We start from the raw sequence: 12,362 nt of genomic DNA, 5'->3' as shown, positions 1-12,362 counted from the left end.
AGCTGATGACCCATCCGAAAATCGATGATATTGCAATGAGTTTGCCCGTATTGTCATACAATTTTTTCCCCTGTAATTGCAGACCAAACGTGTTCACCACCCAAAAGAACGTCAATTGGAGCGTTTGTGGTGAATTCCGAGTCGGCGAGTTGAAGATCGCTAAAGACATCAAGTGCCGATGCGTCAATGTTCTGCCTTTCTAGTGTTGATGTGATTTTGCCAAGAACATGAGCCTGTACAGTTAAGTGATTGTTTGAATACTTTGACTTGATCTGAAGCGTGCTGCCTTCCCTTGTGGTGTCAGCCTGAACCGAAGAGATTCCTGTGACCAAAATGGATGATGCCGACCGTGGCAATCCAAGTGCTTGTATGCATCGTTCTGATACATATGAAAGTTCCGAACCAGTGTCTAGTAAGATATGACATGTGATGTAGTCTCCATTTACCTTTTGAACATAAGCCGTTGCAGTAGGCAATATGCTTCGATTTAAACTTTGTCCTGTTTTCGATTTTGCAGTGCTTTGTAAACAAACCGTTGCTGGTGCACTCCCATTATGAGCCACTAGACTTGTTGTAGACAAATCGTGATGAGAAGCGTTTGGACTCCGCTGATTCTCCCTTTTACCTTGTTGCAAATTCCTTAAAACCATTGAGTTACCTGGATCATGAACCAGCGAATGGTGCTTACCTCTACAATATTTGCATGAGAATGATGATGGACAGTTTTTGACCATATGCCCTGATTTCAGGCAGTTATAACATAAAACCTTTTCCCTGATAAACATACGGCGTTCTGCACATGTTAAATCCATGAATTGTTGACAGCCATACAACTTATGATCCGTCGCCTGACATTTGGTGCAGCTGCCAGATTGAACTGCAACCATCGAGTGTGTGACCCTTTTTGTATGTATAATTTGCGCTGGCGTTTTGCCTCCAGACGCAATCTCCCGTTTGCTGAGCTCTAATTCCTCACAACGATCATCTAAGAATTTGAAGAATTCCTCCAGTGTGGGCGCCTCGTTGCCCATGCTGCGCTCAATCCACCTGCGTCGTGTGTCAGCGTCAAGCTTTTCCAATACCAGATATTGTATCCAGCAGTCCCGTCCTGTTTGATTGATCGCATCCAGACCGCGAACAATCTCATTTGTACCATCTAATTCCTTGCGTAAGATGGATACATCAATTTTGTTTGTCGTTGGTAGACCCATAAATTGTTCCAAAAACGAGTTTACAATATGGCGTGGCCTATTGTACCTTTCCTTTAAGCGTTCCCAAGCTGTGTTGTAAGCCGTGTCAGTTATTGCCAGGTGCCGCACCATGTTGGCAGCATCATCGACAAGCAGTGTTTTTAAGTGATGAAACTTTTGAGTGTTGGTTAACTCCCTTTTATTGTGTATCGTGCTCTCATAGATATCTTGAAAAGCTGGCCACTGTGTAGAGTCCAGCGAACCGTTTTATTTGAATCTTCGGCAATTCGTTGCTATGTAAGAATGCCGTCATGTTGTTTCCCGAAGTTGAACCCGAAGCAGCCACCTCAATGCGAGCGGGCATCGACAAGTTCGAACTGCTCTGGTTTGTAGCTAACTGTTCAAAGAGTTGTTGTTGTTGTTGCAGCAAATGAACGATGTCGTCGTTATATGCGTGCAGACTAATGGCGCCATTGCTGTCGCCAGACAATGGTGCTTCTTGCTGTACCAGCCGTTTTTTCCTAGAAGTAAAGAATATGCCTTCAAGTACTTCTCCTCGTAGGTCACGTGATCGAACTCTGGATCCACATAGCCGTCCATATCTTCCAGTAGGGCTATGGAATCCCCTATTCCATTAAATTCCTTCCACACGGACTGGAGTTGATCCATCCGAGCGGCTACCTCAGTAGTTGATGTAGTTTGGGTTCTTTCCAACCAATCCAGAATTCTTGTGATGCTGGCCTTGAGTCGGCTCCGTCGACCCACCAATGCCTTTAGTTCTTCCATTGCAAAAAACTATTCCAGAGTAATAACCCACCAAACTTTCCAATAGATCCAAAGAAATTCGAACAAAAAGCACCTTATTCGAACGAAAACCGATTCCCTTATTCGGCTCGAATGACCAAACTATGATTTGGTCTAGCAGTGGACTGTACCTTTAAATTAATTGGATAATTTTGCCTTGTGATTCTTTGCTACTGAATCAGTTGAGTGCCAATTTATTACTGAACGAAAAAAGAAAGAAAAGCGCCGACGCAGCAGCGCACAGATCTGTGTGTGTGTACAATGCTTCTATATGTGTCGATTCTTATAAATACATGTGACTTATCGATAAACGCAATCCGTTCATGAACAGGTTGTTTGTGGAGGAGCGGTTGGGTTCAAATAAATACAAATACTTGCCAATTTGGTGTGCAAATGAATTAAAAACACGCGAAATACTTCGTTTTAACACTGTATTTATTTTCAGAAAATGAAGTGTAACACACGATTTTAATGGGTTATAATGCTTTTAGAAAAATGGAAAAAGGCAAAGATTTCTTGTGGTCGTGGAGAAAACTCGCACTCGATGTTGATCACCGGGTGGCGTGAACAGGTTAACACATTTTTTAAATTCTTAGAAATTATATATAAACCAACTCTTAAATAAAATGTTCTATTACCACATATCACATTAGTATGATGCTCCCATATAATATAGCTATCGCACCATACAAAATCATTTACGTGAGCGAGAAATGAAAGTTAAAAATAAATGGAAATGATATTTACAAGGTTTTGTTTGTGCATTGATGAATTGAGTTACAGAAAAGAGTTTGGAACATGTATTTGTTCAAGAACTGCATATATGACCAAGAACTGTAAGGGCGCATAATATAGCTATCGCACCATAAAAAAGCTTTGATATTTTTTTAGTTTTAAATTTGTTTGCTTTGACTCAAAATTGCTTACCACTCCAGTATCGGAGGAGACATTTAGGATGAGACGCCGGAGCTATTATATCATTGGCAAGGTACGATAATGGATTGCTTTTTTTATATCGTTTAATGTATGTAACGCACAGAAAGAGACGTTTCCGACACCTGAACATGGAGGAAATTATCCTCAAAGAGCGTTCGATTTAGATATGTCTCGCCGAGTGTAATATAGAACCGTCACCTAATCATAGAAGTGAAGTTAGGTCAAACAGTTCAGTCTCATATTATAAAGCAGCTAGTATAATTCAAATAAATAAATACACCCCTTGTTCGCAAGCGGCAGAACTTATTTCCTAAGAACCGATTAACGAAGAAATTGCAGAAATAGCTCGTTACAAATTGATGTGTTGGAATTGCGGTAAGTCAGGTCATCGTTTTAAAGAGACCTGAGCAGGTCGTTATCGAAAATTACCTTTTCACGCGAGATATAAAAAGAAAATGTAAATGACCATAAAAATTATACCGCCTTATTAGATTGTGGCTCAAGCATAAGTTGTGTAGGCAACAAACCAGCCAATACCTTTCTGAACCATTCTAAAGTAAACTAATACGTTTTAATATTGTGCCGAGTTTAACTCAAAATGTTTAATTTGGCAAAAATTTCTGAAAAAATTTTGGTCTTTTAAAAAATTTATTAAGTTCACACCCAACAATTTCCCAGTTTCCCAGATATACCTGTATCCAGTAATTTTGAAATGCATAAGTTATCACCCATTCAACAAACAAACTTCCGTCATATGGTCTTGGTTGTACACATTTAACTGAACATTAGCATAGACATCGTAAATGCGAAAGCCGCGAAACAACGCCATTGGTCTGTCTGACCAGCGATCGAAGCTGTGATGTTTGCACATGGAGAGGAAATAGTTCCGACCAGTGCACACTGGGCTGAATTGCCAAATAAGTGGCACAAAGTCGAAGAACTCATATATCGAGCTGAAACTTGGTATATTTGATAAGAATAGCACTCTAAATATTGAAACAAAATTTGATGTTCATTTGACCACGCCTACCCCAGTAGCCCATATAAGGCAACAATGCGTATACGTGATCACAAAGGAAAGTGTAAAAACTATATAAAGTACAAAAATTTTAATATTTTTTATATTTTAGTGATAGTAATATAATATTTATTATGATTAAATTCTTACTTAAAGACAGGTCTTAGTTACTAACAATTTTAGAAAAGTTCATTTTTTAATTGTTTTCCACATCTAATTCAAACGCATATGGATTTATATCCTCTATTTCTGAGTCGGAGTCATCATGAAAACTGTAATCATTATCTAAAGACTGAACATTTATTGGAAAATTATAATGTGGTGTTTCTAAAAAGTTCAATGACATCTCGCGGAACTCAATGTGATCTACAAGTTCAGAATACCGCCAAAGCCGCAAAAAGCCGCAAACAAGATTATTACTAACTTTTTATACACACTCTCTACTTTGTTTTCACATACATTACATATCCCAGAAACACACAGAAGGTAAGTTTTTACTCCACAGAAGACGAACACATTTGTTTAGTTTTCTATCTTTTTGGACAATACAAAACAGTACAGATATATAAAATATAATAAATTTGAACAATTTGTTATGCTGGCTGTTGGAGCGCTATGGTGCTCGTATGCTTGTGTGAGCGAGATACTAAGATATGCTGGTAAATGTTTACTAGGTAAATGTTTACTATTACTACTCGGGCCCAAAACGCGCTTAAACTACATAATTTTGGTATCAAACGAAAGAGAAAAATTCCACGAGCACGACCTCAGGTGCGCCTTGGCGATTTGTTTCGTAGTTTTTGAGTAATTAACAAAAGAAAATTAATATTTTTAGCGGGACTATAGCTAAAAGTAGCTTTTTCCGGCTAAAAAAGCTGTTCAATTTTAAGATGGTGTTGCCAAATGCCAAATTTTGGATACTCGAATACGCGGGCTTTTTTGAATCTTTTGTTCGCACTATTCTCAACAAACGAAAATATTGTTGAGTTTACAATATTTCTTGATTTTATGGAACAAATATAGTTTAGAATACAATATTCGGCTGCCAGAGCAGCCAAATATTCCTCGACTTTAGAAATTAGATTAAAATATTTGGCTACCAGGGCGGTCAAACAGCGCGCCAAATAAAAAATAGCGTTTGACAACACTGAAATCTAGCTTTACCCGATTTTTCCACTTTTCAACACTGAAATCTCGAGTAGTAATAGTAAACATTTACCGTTTACTATTACTACTCGAGATTTCAGTGTTGAAAAGTGGAAAAATCGGGTAAAGCTAGATTTCAGTGTTGTCAATCGCTATTTTTATTTGGCGCGCTGTTTGACTGACCTGGTAGCCAAATATTTTAATCTAAACTCAAAAGTCGAGGAATATTCGGCTGCTCTGGCAGCCGAATATTGTATTCTAAACTATATTTGTTCTATAAAATCAAGAAATATTGTAAACTCAACAATATTTTCGTTTGTTGAGAATAGTGCGAACAAAAGATTCAAAAAGCCCGCGTATTCGAGTATCCTAAATTCGGCATTTGGCAAAAATATTAATTTTCTTTTGTTAATTACTCAAAAACTACGAAATAAATCGCCAAGGCGCACCTGAGGTCGTGCTCGTGCAATTTTTCTCTTTCGTTTGATACCAAAATTATGTAGTTTAAGCGCGTTTTGGGCCCGAGTAGTAATAGTAAACATTTACCGATATGCTTGTAAAAAGCATGTGAAAATGCATTTGTTTAATAAAATTAAAATATTTGCTTTACTGCTGTATGGTATACCTAAGTCGGCGAGACGACTTCATTTTTAAAAATGGTTCTCTTAGTACCGACCCAGCGAAAACAGCAGCAATGAACGAATTTCCGGTCCCAAAAACTGTAAAGGCGTTAAGAAGATTTTTAGGCCTTACTGGATGGTATCGACGGTTCGTCGAAAACTATGCAACTGTAAGTTCCCCTTTGACAGAATATATGAAGAAAAAGAAGCCCTTCACTTGGAACACAGAGGCCGATAAAGCATTGAACATTCTTAAAGCTAAGTTGACTTCAGCTCCCATTTTTAAAACGCCTGATTTTGCAAATTCATTTCTTGCGATGCAAGTTTGTACGGCAAAGGATGTTAAGTAGCGCAGGAAAATGAAGACAGCTTGGAAATGCCCATCTCATACATGTCAGAAAAACTAACGAAAGCACAGCGTAACTACTCCGTTACAGAACTAGAATGTTTAGTTGTGAGTAAAGGCATTAAAAAGTTTAGAGCATATATTGAAGGACAGTTATTACAGATCATGCAGCATTGCAATGAATGATGAAGCAAATAGATCATTTGGCCGATGAGCTCGTTGGGCAAGTTCCTTTTCTTTAACACATCGTAGTGGTTCGAAAAACGTTGTAGCTGCTACCCTGTCTCGGTTTTCAGAGCCGGATGTGAGTGAATTAGAAGAATGTGGTCCACTTATTGATTTAAAGTCTAAGGAATTTCAGTCTGAAGAATATATGATTTGATTCAGAACATTCAGCAAAAACAATCTAGATTACCGGACTTAAGAGTGATTGACAATTTTCAAGTTCAAGGATCCGATTCTTGGAGACTTCGAATACCTAGTTTTTTGACTAACGACTTGATATGTCGCTCGCATAATATTCCAGATTCAGCTCACGAAAACATGAGTAAGAGAGTGAACAGAAAAACCATTCCAAAAACTTTATAGGAAGCCCATTCCAAGATCAAAAAAGATTCACATTTTGCACCGCTTGAAGAAATTTACTGAACAAATTGTACAATTTTTGCAAGATCATATAATCTGTACCTCGGGTACTCCGGAATAGTCTTAACCGACAATGGATCTCAATTTCAATCCCAATCGAATCCCATTTTTGCCAGCTGTCTACTCACCTCAAGCTAACGCCAGCGAACGTTTAAATAGATCAGTTCTAGCCGCAGAAAAATATTTTTCCCTTGATTTCGTGATACACTCAGCGCCAACAAACAAAATATACAATGAAATTACGTACTGGATAGCTTATAAGTATCAGTTTATAAAAAATCGTACTTATTTTAAAATCCACAAAAGGTAGCATGCAGCAAACAATTGTCTAAGACTCATTTAAGACAAGACGTGACTGAATGGGTCCACGAGCTTTTCAAGAGTTTATTCGAATCCATAGACATAACAGATTCGGGGGACATTAATTAATTTAATAAATAGATATATTGAGCAGATTCAGATGTATCCATTTTTGCTTGTACAAAAACACTTACGTTCATACATAGCATCCGATAGAACAGCCTGGGATGTATGGCTACAATACTTCGTATATTGTTTTACAACACCATCTATGCCACATGACTTTTGTCCATATGAGCTTGTATTATGAAATAATAAATTGAATTTCAAATTAGGTATAGTCGTTTATACATAGGTGTAAATAACTCGCATTTCTCATATTCCTGCTCGACCTTCTCCCACGGACTTGGAGCTTAAATACGCTGACCTCGGATAGTGAAGTGACGTGGGTGTCGACTTCAAACTGAATTAGTTTATCGCTAATGGAGACAAACTTCTTCAAAGCCATGGTGGAAGCAACGAAAACCATTTTGGTTTCGGACCGAGTGACTCTTGGGGCGGTTACCAAAATCTATGGAAGTGGTACCAATGATTTGACCTCTTTTTGGCTTGCTCGTCGTGGCTCTGACGTGGTTTGCTGAAAGGTCGTGCTTGATGGTGCGGACGTGAGAGCTAATGGACTAAAGAGGGTCTGAAATGCTCGGGAAGGAGGAGTTAGGGCTGGTACTCCTCTGTCGCTGACCTGGAACAGCAATTGAGGATTTGCTCGTGGCCGCAGTGTTCCCAGCTTCTTTCTCGTCTTTTGACGGGCTCGTTCTCATAACCCCAGAGAATGGCGGTTATAAAGTAGTGAGCTGGATTGGCACGGCTTATAAATTAGCGAAAAAGACAAACTAGAACAAACTAACACTTTCCTTACCTATTTAACTTTATTATAATTTCAGATAGAAGCATTTTATTTTAAATTTTAACGAAATGTATACAGACGAATTTTATACAGCTGGTCTAGTAAGACTTAACAATTTGAGATTCAAAAATTTCAGACTTGAAAAACAATGGAACCTAAAATAAATTAAACTATCGAATAAGAGGGACTATGTAAAACTAGTAGTATAAACAAAAAGCTTACTTGTTACATGTTATTAATTATTGTAGAAAATATAGAATAAAAAAATTATCGAAGGAATATCAAATAAATCAGCTTAAAATTTTTTTTTGGTAAATATTTATCTTATTTCAAGTTATTTTTTTTTTTAATTTGTTAGGTTTATCTTAAATTTTCAAGCTGCAAGTCAAACATTATTTATGGAAAGCGTTTTTTTTTTTTTTTTTTAATTGATGGGTTGATCGTAAAACGCGAAACAGTTAGAAAGTCGCCGAATTGATACCGATAAAAACACTAGGCACTTACCCTATAGTTTAGTCGCTGAGAGGCCTTCCATCGATGCACTGTGGGGGGTGTTTTATATGATTTCTCCTTTGCGCTTTATGACCACCATAAAACACCGTTTCTCTCACTTTGCTTTTACATTTACTCTATTTATCGTTACTCTTGACTTGAATTATTTAATATAACCTTAATGAGACCTTAATTGATTTTATATTTGACTTAATTACATTCTCTTTTATTACTTAATTAGCAATTCGAAATTGAAAATAAGATTAGAAAGGAAAAATATTTTCACTTAACGATTTCGTACAAAACGATGTTTTTTTGTTTTTTTAATTGTAGAAGTTTTCGGGTTGGTCACATGTATTGCGCTAAATCGGGTGATAGCAAGCAGTATCCAAAATTTGGCTAAAAAAAAGCTTTGTTTTGACAGCATCGGCAGAAGGTTAGATAGGGATAACCAACCACACGCATTTTTAGTTTATATTTTTTATAACTGTAAACTCTCTACTTTTTAAAGTAATTAATCCCTTGGGATTGTCTTTATATTTCCGGATTTTATTTATTTTCAAATTAAGTGCACATGCGGTCTTATTGACTATATTCAAGAGAGTGTGCCCGTACTTTGTCGCAAGGTACTTCCTTGGCCGCTAGCAACTCAAACAATGCGGTTTTGTTTAATTTAATGATCTCGGTGTATTTCATGAAAATACGTTCTTAAGGGCAAACTCCACACCTGATTTGTAAACTCTCTACTTTTTAAAGTAATTAATCCCTTGGGATTGTCTTTATATTTCCGGATTTTCCTGCTCGCCGGCCTTAGCTAATTACATAAAGAAACGCAGAGCGGCTCAGAAAAAAATCTCCAAGAGCTGTTGCGGCTATTTGCAAAAACACGTTTGTTGACGACTGGCTCGAGTCGACAAACACCGAAGCCGAGCTAACAAAGTTGGCAATGGAGGTGCAGAGAATTCACTTGGAGGGTGTATTCAACATGAGGGATTCCTAAAAAAAAAACGTAAGATAACTTACGTATGAAGTCAAGCCAGATTTGCTTGAAAGAGCATCGAAAGACTATCCGACTAAAAGAACTGTGCTAAGTGTGGTTGTCAATTTTTAACACACTTGGATATCTGGAGAGCGGGAACGGATGGGGATGAGTCTCTTCAGGAAAACTATCACGAAGATTGGAAAATTTGGGTGAAGCTGATACCGATGCCGACCCAGCATAACGTTGCAGACGATGGCACGAACTGGACAAAGGTTCCAGATATGACCGGGAATTCACGGTGGTTTGTTGGCACGAGAACCTTGTATGAACAAGAGACACAATGGTCTAACATAGAGCGGAGCCCGAGCAAGACGAGTGAAATTCTGTGCACCATGAGCGAGAAGGCAAATGGAACTTTAATTTGGCTTGCATCACACATGATCCGGAACGATTCGGAACTTTGGAAAAGCTACGAGCGGAACTTTGGAAAAGCTAAAGCATATGTAAGAGGCCTCGTGGAGAAAAACTTAGGAACTTTTTCGCTATAAACCGCGATGGGAGGTACTGGTACGTTGAACTAAATGTATATTTTCAGAAATACTGCCGAAGAGCGGCCTAATGGAAGAGCTACTAAGAGGAGCGTTTGCTGTCGTAGAGCATCGTGGGAGTGTCGGAGAAGTGCGAAGTGACGCGAACAACGGTGAAGCTGGCCGTACTAAATTTGGAGACTAATCCACCGCACGAACGCGCTGCGCACCTTGTTTTTATTCTTTTTATTCAAAGAAGAACAGTTAGAATTTACTTGTCTTTGCTTGCACTGATGCCAGAGCGGTGGGCCGCTATGACGACGCGCCAGTCACAGAAAATTTGTCAAGCAGGAAAGGCGTGAAAAAGAGAGAAAAAAACACAGTTTTAAGATAATAAAAACATGTGAGAAATTTGAATTAACATTGAAATAAAGATTACAGCAAACCGATCTACTCGATCGATTTATACACAAATTGGGCAACTGAATATAGCGCATAAATGTTCGATCTTGCGAATTTTTTTGGAGCTAGCCCACGTCGACAGACTGCGCGTCAACACATACAATATTTAATAGTTCCTTTTCTATGGCTGAATAATTAAGTTCATGTTCGTTAAGTGTTCTACTACCATAAGGAATAGCTCTCAGGTCCTGTGAGAGGAACGCACCTAAAGCTATATTGCTAGCATCTGTGGTTAGGAAAATTGTTTTTTTTTAATCGGGATATGCAAGTATAGGATCATTCATAAGGAGATATTTTAAGTTTTCAAAGGATGAAATATAATTTGGGTCGTTTATGTTTATTTTATTTTTAATCCTAGAGTTAAAGGTTTTGCAATATGTGCAAAGGTGGGTATGAATTTCCGGAAGAATCCGCATAATCCTAAGAATGATTTAATTTCTTTAGGGGTTTTAGAATCGGAAATTTTTGAATTGCTTTGACTGGGTTAGGTTTTATACCTTCTGTTGTTATTATATGACCAAGTAATGCTATTTCTTTTTTCATAAATTCGCATTTGTCGAGTTGCAGTTTAAGATGAGCTTTTCTTAGTTTTTTAAATACCTTTCTCAGTGATAGTATGTGTTCGTCGAATGAAGTGGATTACACTGTAATGTCATCAAGATAAACAAGGCAATCCTTATAAATAAGGTCTTCCAAAAGATTATTCATGCATCTTTGGAATGTTGCCGGGGCATTTTTAAGACCAAATGGCATACGTGTTTATTCAAATTGGCAATGAGAAAGCTGTTTTTATACCATGCACTCATAGGATGAAATGGTATATTAAAGTCGCCAAAATGTATGTAAAAAAGACGTTTAGCTGAAAAACAATTCTAGCTAGAGACACCATATGATGAAGGACTTGTCTCTATTTCGTCTTTCGATTGATTCGTGGCATTCTGACGAAAATTTTGTGATGTGTCTGTTTTGCTAATTCCACTATTACTCTTTGTTTGCCTTTTTGTAGGCTGGTTTGGTAAAGTTGTTAGTTTTGTGTTGTATTGTTGTATTATTTTGTTTGAGACGGATACAAAGGGTTCACAACCTTTTTTGTTTTGATTTTGGCTTTGATTTGATTTTCTGTTTTCTGTTATACTATTCTCATATAACACTTCTTTTTGAGCTACTTGTTTGAGCTTGCTAACTGTGGTTATATCCCTTAACCTGGATTACCAGAACTTTAGAGGACTGAAATCTAAGCTTCCTAATCTCTATGTAGATAGTATTTCTTTTGAACACCACATTCTAGCTTTTACAGAGAACAGACTAATACCTGATATTGCTCATGCTTCGGTTTTTTCCACAAACTTTTCTATATTCAGACGTGACCGGATTTCTTGCATAGGCGGTGGCGTTCTTATTGCTGTTGATGCTGCTTTATCATCTGAAATGATTCGATTTTCTAGTACCCAGGAGATTGAGTTTTGTCGGTGTTAAACTAAATTTTAAATATTTTAATGCTAACAGATGAATCTACCATGTTGCTGCCCACTATGTCACATGACTTTATTGATGGCCTTCGAGGCTTATCTTTATCCCAAGTCAATCCTGTCTTAAATTTAAATGGAAAATCGGTAGATCTTATTTTTGTATTGGATCAAACCATTTGTTCTTCCCCTAGACAAATTTCATCCTACATTAAATTTAAAAATTGATCTGCCCTTCCTTTCACCATTACTTGGTTCAGATGAGTTACCTCTAACTTGGTGCTTTCGTAAGACTGACTTTGTAAGACTTAATGAAAACATTACCACTACCGATTAGTCTTATCTGTACAATTGTAGAGATATGAACTCAGCTGTTCATTTTTTTATGATGCTTTGAATACACTCTTTGATATTTGTGTGCGTCTTGGTAGGCTGGAGCGGCTTAACGAACCTCTCTGGTTCTCTCGAGAGTTATCCAATTTGAAAAATTTGTAGGCTCGATATTATAAGTTTCAAAAAAC

The sequence above is a fragment of the Drosophila tropicalis genome, unplaced genomic scaffold (assembly GCF_018151085.1).
Source record: "Drosophila tropicalis isolate 14030-0801.00 unplaced genomic scaffold, ASM1815108v1 contig_820, whole genome shotgun sequence".
In the NCBI taxonomy this organism is placed as follows: Eukaryota; Metazoa; Arthropoda; class Insecta; order Diptera; family Drosophilidae; genus Drosophila; species Drosophila tropicalis.
Note: the sequence above shows the minus strand (reverse complement) of the source record.